This window comes from Pteropus vampyrus, unplaced genomic scaffold (assembly GCF_000151845.1).
Source record: "Pteropus vampyrus isolate Shadow unplaced genomic scaffold, Pvam_2.0 Scaffold21, whole genome shotgun sequence".
Taxonomy (NCBI): domain Eukaryota; kingdom Metazoa; phylum Chordata; class Mammalia; order Chiroptera; family Pteropodidae; genus Pteropus; species Pteropus vampyrus.
The window spans coordinates 1,992,956-2,001,031 of NW_011888802.1; the positions used below are offsets into that span (position 1 = coordinate 1,992,956).

The window sequence follows — 8,076 nt, forward strand, 5'->3', positions numbered from 1 at the left end:
TCTACCAACTGCATCTAATTGCTTATTGCTCAAGAAACAGTTTCTGTAATGAACATTATTATTAATTTTTGTCCAACAACCATTCCTCTTTAACTTTTAAATAACATCTGGCTTTTTTGGGGGGGAATTCTCTCATTAATTTTAGGTACAGTTTGTCAGTGAAGGTGCTTTCTTCTCCTCCTCAAGCCTAATAAGGCTCTTTCGGAATTCTGAGAATTTGATTTGTGGGCAGAGTGATACATAAACTGAAAATGATTGGACCTATTTATTCCAGCTGTAGCACACCTGGATGAATTTCTCAAATAGCTCAATCTAACTTAGCCTCTCTAAAAGCTACCTGAGTTTTCCTGTTAGTTCTGAGTGCTCACCTTATATCCATCCAATACATTATCTTTTTATACACTCAAGCTGGCTAGAGTAAATTTCTTTTAGTCAAAACGGGTGGATCTTATCTGATACAGATTCTTTCTCTGTGTGTTAGTGCAGCAGCTCTACTCTTCATCCACCCTTTCTGGGCAGACTCCAGCATTTTGCTTTGTTGTGTTCTATGTGCTCTACCCAGCTGCCTCTGTGTTCTATTCCACTGCCACGATTGCGAGCATATTTCATTCTCGTGCATTTGACAGAAAGAATAGTTTCTTGATTAGCATCTGAGTTGAAAATGGTTTCTCAGTTGAGCAAAATTATCAAAACCGAACCAGGCTTGTTTATAATGGCCTTCTATTTCCCCAGTGCCTTCTAAGGGTTGCTGCTGTGGTCCTTGCTAGCTAATAAGTGGATGTGTTCTGGTCATGTAGCATGTAACCACACCATCTGGCTGATGCTTAGTGGACCAGGGATGTACATCTATCCTAAGGCAGCAAGTCAATGGTTCAGCAAGGCAGAAACTTAAGACTTGCACAGCCTGACTCAAAAAAATGTGAAGTGAACCAATCAGATCTATCTCTGAGGAACTTAGAATTGGGCAACAGACCTGCCTATGGCAGTTAACCTTAGGGACATGTATCACAATGACATATGAAGAGTTGCTATTATGACGGCTAAAGTCCCTCACTTGGAGACCTGTGCAAGCTGAAGCAGAAAGGACCCGTGGAAGAGCGGTGGATGGATGAAGTAGTCTAGCAGAAAAAGGCAGAAATGCATGAAAACGTGATCTCGAGGGGGAGAGAGGGAGACTTTGATTTTCAATGACTTTCCTGATATAGTTCCAGTGAGGCCTTGCTCTACAGCACTATTGCTCTCGAATTTCTGGGATCTTTATATATCCTTAAAATATTATATCCTACACTTCTCCCCCTATGATTTGTGAAGCAAAATGTTCCCTGCTTAAAGCAGATATTATGATACTTCCTGTGTAACACCAATAATCCCACTCTTTGGTAGTAGAAGGTTAGTATTATTTCCATCAAATAGCATAAGGATTTTCTTGTTATTATTATTTTTAATTAAATTATTTGCAATATGCCACCCTTCTTCCTAGATTGCTTCTTCATCTTATTGTCAAGCTAATAGCGATCTATACCAATACCTGCCCCACCACTAGGCTAAACCTTTTGTCGGTGGTAGCTCCTGACTCATTCAGGAGCATCATGGTTCAATTAGATGTTTAAAGCTCTTTAATTTTTCCTTTTATAGGAAAAGGTAAATTTGGGATTTCAATGGAATTGGGACACTTGCTTTATTCAGGTGTAGTGAAACTACCCCTACCCTCTCTCTTTTTATAAATGCTAATTTCCTTTGAAAAATAGTGTGGAAAATCTTTTAGGAGTTTCTTGGAATCATGCTGTTACAATAGTATGTGACTTTTAAAAACTCTGCTTACTGAGGTAGTATTGCATGGTGGGAAATACCATGAGGTCTGAAGTCATATTTGGTTTAACCTCAGCCTTTACAAGATGTTGCTTTAGTTAAAATCCTTAATTTTTCTGATCTGTATAATTTAAATGGTGATAATAATAGTACTTGTGTAATAGCTAGGATATAAAATAATCTGCTATAATAATAAAATCTCTAACTACAGTAGATAAAAAAATACAGCAATTTATTATTCACTCACATAATAGTCCAAAAGTAGGAGAGCATTTAAAGTAGGAAAATGGCCCTATAATCCTCACACATAGCTGCAACATGTGGGTCCAAGGTGATTACTACAATTTTCACCCTCTCCATTTAGTAAAAAGGAGAAAAGAATGAGGAGATCTTATAATAATTGTTTCATAGGAAATACCTGGGAATTGCCCACACATACATCCTTACCCTTTGCTAAAAGGTCCCCCTAGCTTCAAGAAATGGTGAGAAATATGTTCTTTGGGTGCCTGGCTTCAAAGCTGGGGAAGATGAGAAGAATGGCTAGTAAGGTCGTTTAATTTTCTGCCATAGTGCCTCACGAAAGTTGCTGTGAGGTTTACATTAGTTACTATAACAAATATTATTTATAAATGTGTTAACACTCAGAAAATACAGTTACACATCATATATGGATTCTCAGTTACATGTCGATTCATTTTCAAAAACATTCGTATTGCTTCTTTGGGAAGAAAGAGAAATTTTTTTTCCCTAAAAGAATCATAAACACAATATAGCACACTACCTAACCCAGAGTTACTCAATTATAGTATTGATATTTTGGCCATATAATTCTTTGTTGTGGGAGGCTATCCTGTGCATTGTAAAACATTTAGCCAATTATACCCAATAGATGTCAGTAGCACCCTTATCAAAAATGTCTTTAGGTTTCGTTAAATATTTTCTTGGGTGGACGTGAGAGATTCACTGGTCTCATGAATTCTGTCATTATTATCTTCAATGCATATATTGATTTTAATTAGCCTTCTGAAAAAAAATTAAGAGTGTCTTTACCATTTATGTTAATGAATTAGTAATAACATTCATGACAGCTAGTTAATGAGAATAGTTTAAAAATTTGCCATGTCAAGATACATATTCTCTTGGATTTTCTGGAGTTTTCCACTTATTCATTGAGTTAAAAATAATCATGATTTTCTGTTTTCAGCTGATGCGAACTTTTTGACCCTTTGCCTCTAGAATTTGCAAAAAGCTTTCTCTACAATATATATTACAAAATGGCCACCAGTAGGTGAATTTGTGTTCTTTAGAGATCCACATGAAAGGGTGTTGGGTAAATGGCTGGGATTCCCTACAGGGACATTTGGGAAAATATTATCTGAGAATGCCATTGAAAATCCCTCAAAGTAGCAACATACAAATTGCTAGTTAAGGCTCAAAGAACTGTGAATTCTCAGTAGATAGAAGAGTTGGACAGCTTGTTTAATCCGTAGTTGGCTTTTTAGAAGAGTTAATGCATCCATCTCATGATAATGTTCTAAATTATGCCATGTGAATGAATCCCAAGCATTTTGTCAAAATTCACATGCACTTACGAAATCACACATGTTTAAATAGAATTATTATAATATCATGGCATTAAGCTTGAGAAACTCAGTAAAGGTCAAAGATAAAAATGGCTAAATTTTACTCCTCTCCCCCAAAAAACTGTAGTTAATACTTTGATGGATGCCCTTCTATCATCTCCTCTTATCCTCTTCCTCCTTAGATATAGATGTTTCCAATTTATGTCATCATCAAATAATGATAATTTTATCATCTTTCTCTATGTAAGAAAAATTCTTTTTCTTATTTATTATATCATTTAGAATCTCCAAAAAGTGTTAATGTAGATAATAATGGTACTAGTGAGTATCCTAATCTTGTTTCTGATTTTATTGGAAATATTTCTGTCTTAATCAAATGTGACATTAGCTATTGTTTGAGATAGATATTTTTTGTTTTTATTTTGTCTAGATATTCCTTACTATGTTAAATATTTATCTATTGATGATTGAGGTTTTATGATGATATTGGATTTAAACACGTTTCAGTTTCTATTAACATTGTCTTATTTTTTAATCACATTTTTGATATAATAGATTATATCAGCAGGTTTTCTAATATTATTTGATTGCTGTAGTTAACTATACTTGGCTATTTATTGTGTGTAGTTATTCTCAGATAATAGTAGATTTCATGGATTCTTTAAGATTTAGTCTATGTATAATTTAAATAGGCTTATAGTCATCTTTTCAATAACATTTTTCAGAATCCTTTTCTAATGAGAGAATTGTCCTTAGTTAAAGTAGTTTAACAAATGGTCACAAATTAATATTATCTATTATCACTTAAATACTCTTATTAAACCTTGCAGTTGGAAATTTCTTTTAATTATTTAAACTTAATATTTCCTAAACATGTTTAACTAGAAACTGCCAGTTTTTCCAAGGAACATTTAGTATAAACTAAGTATAACTAGATAACTAGAATTATGTAGAACACACTTTGGGGAACATTGGTTTGCTGTTTTTCTTATTGATGATAACTTTAATAATTCCAGGTTCTCCAAGAAAAGAAATGAGATGGTTTCATCTATTTTTATGTGCCTGATGAATTTAGCGTTGTAATAATTGTCTCATTTAACTTGCTGCTAAACATTTATAAGAAGAACAAAGTTATCTGTTGAAGACACTTTTTTTTTTTTAAAACATTGCAGGCACTTCACTGGTTATAGCTCTAATTCAGTTTTCTAATACTTCCTGAGTAAATTCTGATCTGTGTATTTCTCCAAAAATAATTTTTCTTTGAAAGAAAAGATCTATTACCACAGAACTCTATTAATATTCTCCTATGATTAAGAAAAAAGCTCTGGTAAGAATATCTTTTATCAAAGGCCTACTGCAATATTTTTCATTTATTATTTCTTAATCTTGTTAGATGTTTTATTTTAATAGTCTTTCTGATGAACTTGCTCTCTTGATTCTGCCCCTCATTTCTACTGTTATTCTGTTCTATGATTAACTTTTGTCTTTCATTATTTCAAGATATTTTGCTCTTATTTTCCTAATTTTAGTTAAATTCTGACTGATTTTGATTGTCTTACTTATAAATGAAGAAATTTAAGGCAAATTTTAAGTATTATTCCTAACTCATAAATGAAACAATTTAAGATTATTCATTGTAAGTACCATTAGAAAAATCTCTATTGGCAGGTGGCCTTCACACTTTGATATTTTTAAAGTAGTCCTAATTGTACTATTGTAGAATTTATTTTTTTCTTTGAATCGGAGTTATTGGGAGTTTGTTTGTTACTTTGTTTGTTTATTGTGTGTCTGAAGCAACTTTTCTAAAAAATTAAATTTTGGTCATAAAGTTCTGATTTTAATGAATTTAGTGTCCTTAAATTTTCTTTTTAGGTAACAGTGGTACAAAGTGGGAAAGCTGTCAGTCTGCTTCCTCATTTTGGCTTGGTGTGATACACATTTTTGTCATAGCATGCACACACCTACTTCCTTCACCTCCAACTTACCTTTTTAGGGACTTTATTATCAATAGTTCCATGTTCTGGTGATTTAAGTTTATAAAGAAATGATAATAGAAGAAGATTGAAAAGCCCATCTTAGATCATTCTAATCATGGTAGCAGCTTCTTAAAATTCTTCCGTGGCAACATTATCTGTATAAATGTAAACCGTTTGTATTTATTCCTTTTCTTTTTTATTCTCATTTGTTTCACAAGTGCTTGGCATATTGTTTTCAAAGACAGCTACAATTTATTCTATCTCATCAGCCCTTTAGTAATGTGACTTTATTATTCTTTTTATCAAGAGATAAAATTATTTTCTCCTCCCCTCGATCTGTGCTGGTACTATGATCTGTAATGATCAATGAAATACAACAGATTTGACATTGTGTGACTTCTGGCCCCAAGCCTTCAGACATCTTGAAGCTTCCATTCTCACCTTAGAAAGATACTCAGCCTAGACTACTAAATGATAAGAAGAGACTAAAACTACTAAGTGCACAGTCAGGCTATGTGGGGGACAACTGCCAACATCACAGCCCCAGATATATGAAGGTGTCATCTTGGACCTTCTGGCCCCAATCAAGCCACTCCAACCAATGTAGTATGGAGGAGGAGCCAAGCTGTCTTCTATTAACCTTGCTTGAGTTCCTGACCTGCAGAGTGATGAGTAATAAAATTACTGTTGTTTTCAGCCACTAAAGTTTGGAGTGGATTGTTATGCAGCAATAGATTCTTCCCTTTGACATTATGTTGTCTTTCAGGGTAGGAACAATGTCCAATACATTTTTTTTTTTTGATATCTCACCACAGAGCAATGTATTGATTGCACAATAATTGTAACTGAGTAAATTAATTCCACTTCACATGTTTGGAGAAAATTTCTCAAGATTAGGTTGATAAAGTTCAGTGTGTTTTGGAAAAGCAGCTTTGTTATAATTTGATATTTTAATGCATGACTTGTGTAAGCCAATGGATTGTAGGAGGCCTTAGGGTTGTCAATGAAGGTCTCTGAGCACCTCCACCCCCACAAATTTTGTGAAACCACAATCCTGTGACCAGTACCAGCTAGAACCACTAACAAAATAGAGAATAAAAATAGATAGGTATAAAGCAATGGAGAAAAGAAGAGAATGTAAATTCAATCATGCTAAATTTCAAGGCAGTTTAATTTATTTGTTCTGAATTTTATATCTTGGCCTTCTATTTTAGAATAAAATAAATATCAGATAAAGTACAATCAAATAGTATAGAAATGACAATGTGACTCCTACACAACTCCATATTTTCTCTAAGAACATCACAAATTGAGAAAACAATTATTAAATGATGGCTATAGTAACATGTGATATCAATATATTACCACAAAGTCTGTGGTCTTTTATTATGAGGCAAAATAAAAGTTAACCTCTGAGTAAAGTATAATATTTCAAAGCAGATGTGTACATTATAAGAGATTTTTCCGTTTTGATTCCTCCTACCCTCCTTCCTACTCTCTCTCTTTTTTTCTATCCCTCCCTCCTTTCTTCCTTTCTTCCTCCTTCTAGTGAATGGGCTAATATATATATATATATGTATATATACATGAACAGTCAAAGTACAAAAATGTATTTTTGTTCATGTTCCTTTAAGTAACTAAATTCAACGTTTTGATTGGTTGGACATGGCTTCCTATCTTATTGTCATCTCTGACAGCTATACATGGGAAGTTGTGTCTTTATTTATCTATTTTTATTTCTTCTATTAGTGTCTAAATAACAGTCACTTGTACTGAATTACTGCAGGGATTGTCTTTCTTTCAAAAGAAAGTAATTCATTAGGGTGCCTTACCTTTACCAAGAGACATGTTCTCAGCTTCATGATGGCTGGCAGCCAGAGAAGCAATTTCCTTTCCTTTAAAAGGAGTTGGAAAGCATCTGATTATATCGGGAAGAGGTATTTCAGTTTTCAAGGTGAAAGAACACTTGCTTCTTTCATAGATAATGGAAGAAATAAGATACGTTAGTGAAAGACAGAGGGCATACCAATTAAAAGTATTCAGGAAGAGTGGGATGTAGTCTGTCCACATGTTATCTCAATGTAAATTAGCAGAGTAGGGTAACAATACCAGTTTTCTGCTTTATGACAAATAATTCAACTTTTAAAACAGGTTTTCATGATCATATTTTCTATACCAGAACAACTGATAGTAAAATATTTACTACTTAGGTCTCAAATTTTGTTTCCCTGTGTCAGACTAATATTAAATGCTCAGAACAGGAGTTATAGTACTGGGAAAACACACACACACACACACACACACACACACATACACACACACACACACACACACACACACAAAACCTGTCTAACTTATTTTACTATGGCCTTTAAAATTTTAAGAGAAAAAAAACATGGAGATTCCTGGAACTAATGATAGAAAAATAATAGTTATTGAAATTACCTTTAATTGCTGTGATTCTCAGATAAAACAACATAAATAAAAGATACCCAGTCCACACAGGGTATTCAATTAATATTTGTTGTCTACCCTTTCCCACATATTCTCTGTACCGGCATGGTCCAATACAATTATAGTGTGAACCATAAATACAAGCCACCTTTGTAATTTTAAATTTTCTAGTAGATACATTTAAAAAAGCAAAAAGAAATTTGCAACGTTAATTTTAATAATATATTTTATTTAACATCATATATCCAAATGAT

At 33.3% G+C, this 8,076-nt stretch overlaps 1 pseudogene; it reads right to left on the reverse strand.

Annotated features, from left to right (window-relative positions):
• LOC105289025 overlaps positions 1–7,438 on the reverse strand; it is a 10,634-nt pseudogene extending 3,196 nt beyond the window's left edge.
• Positions 7,439–8,076: the final 638 nt, after the last annotated feature.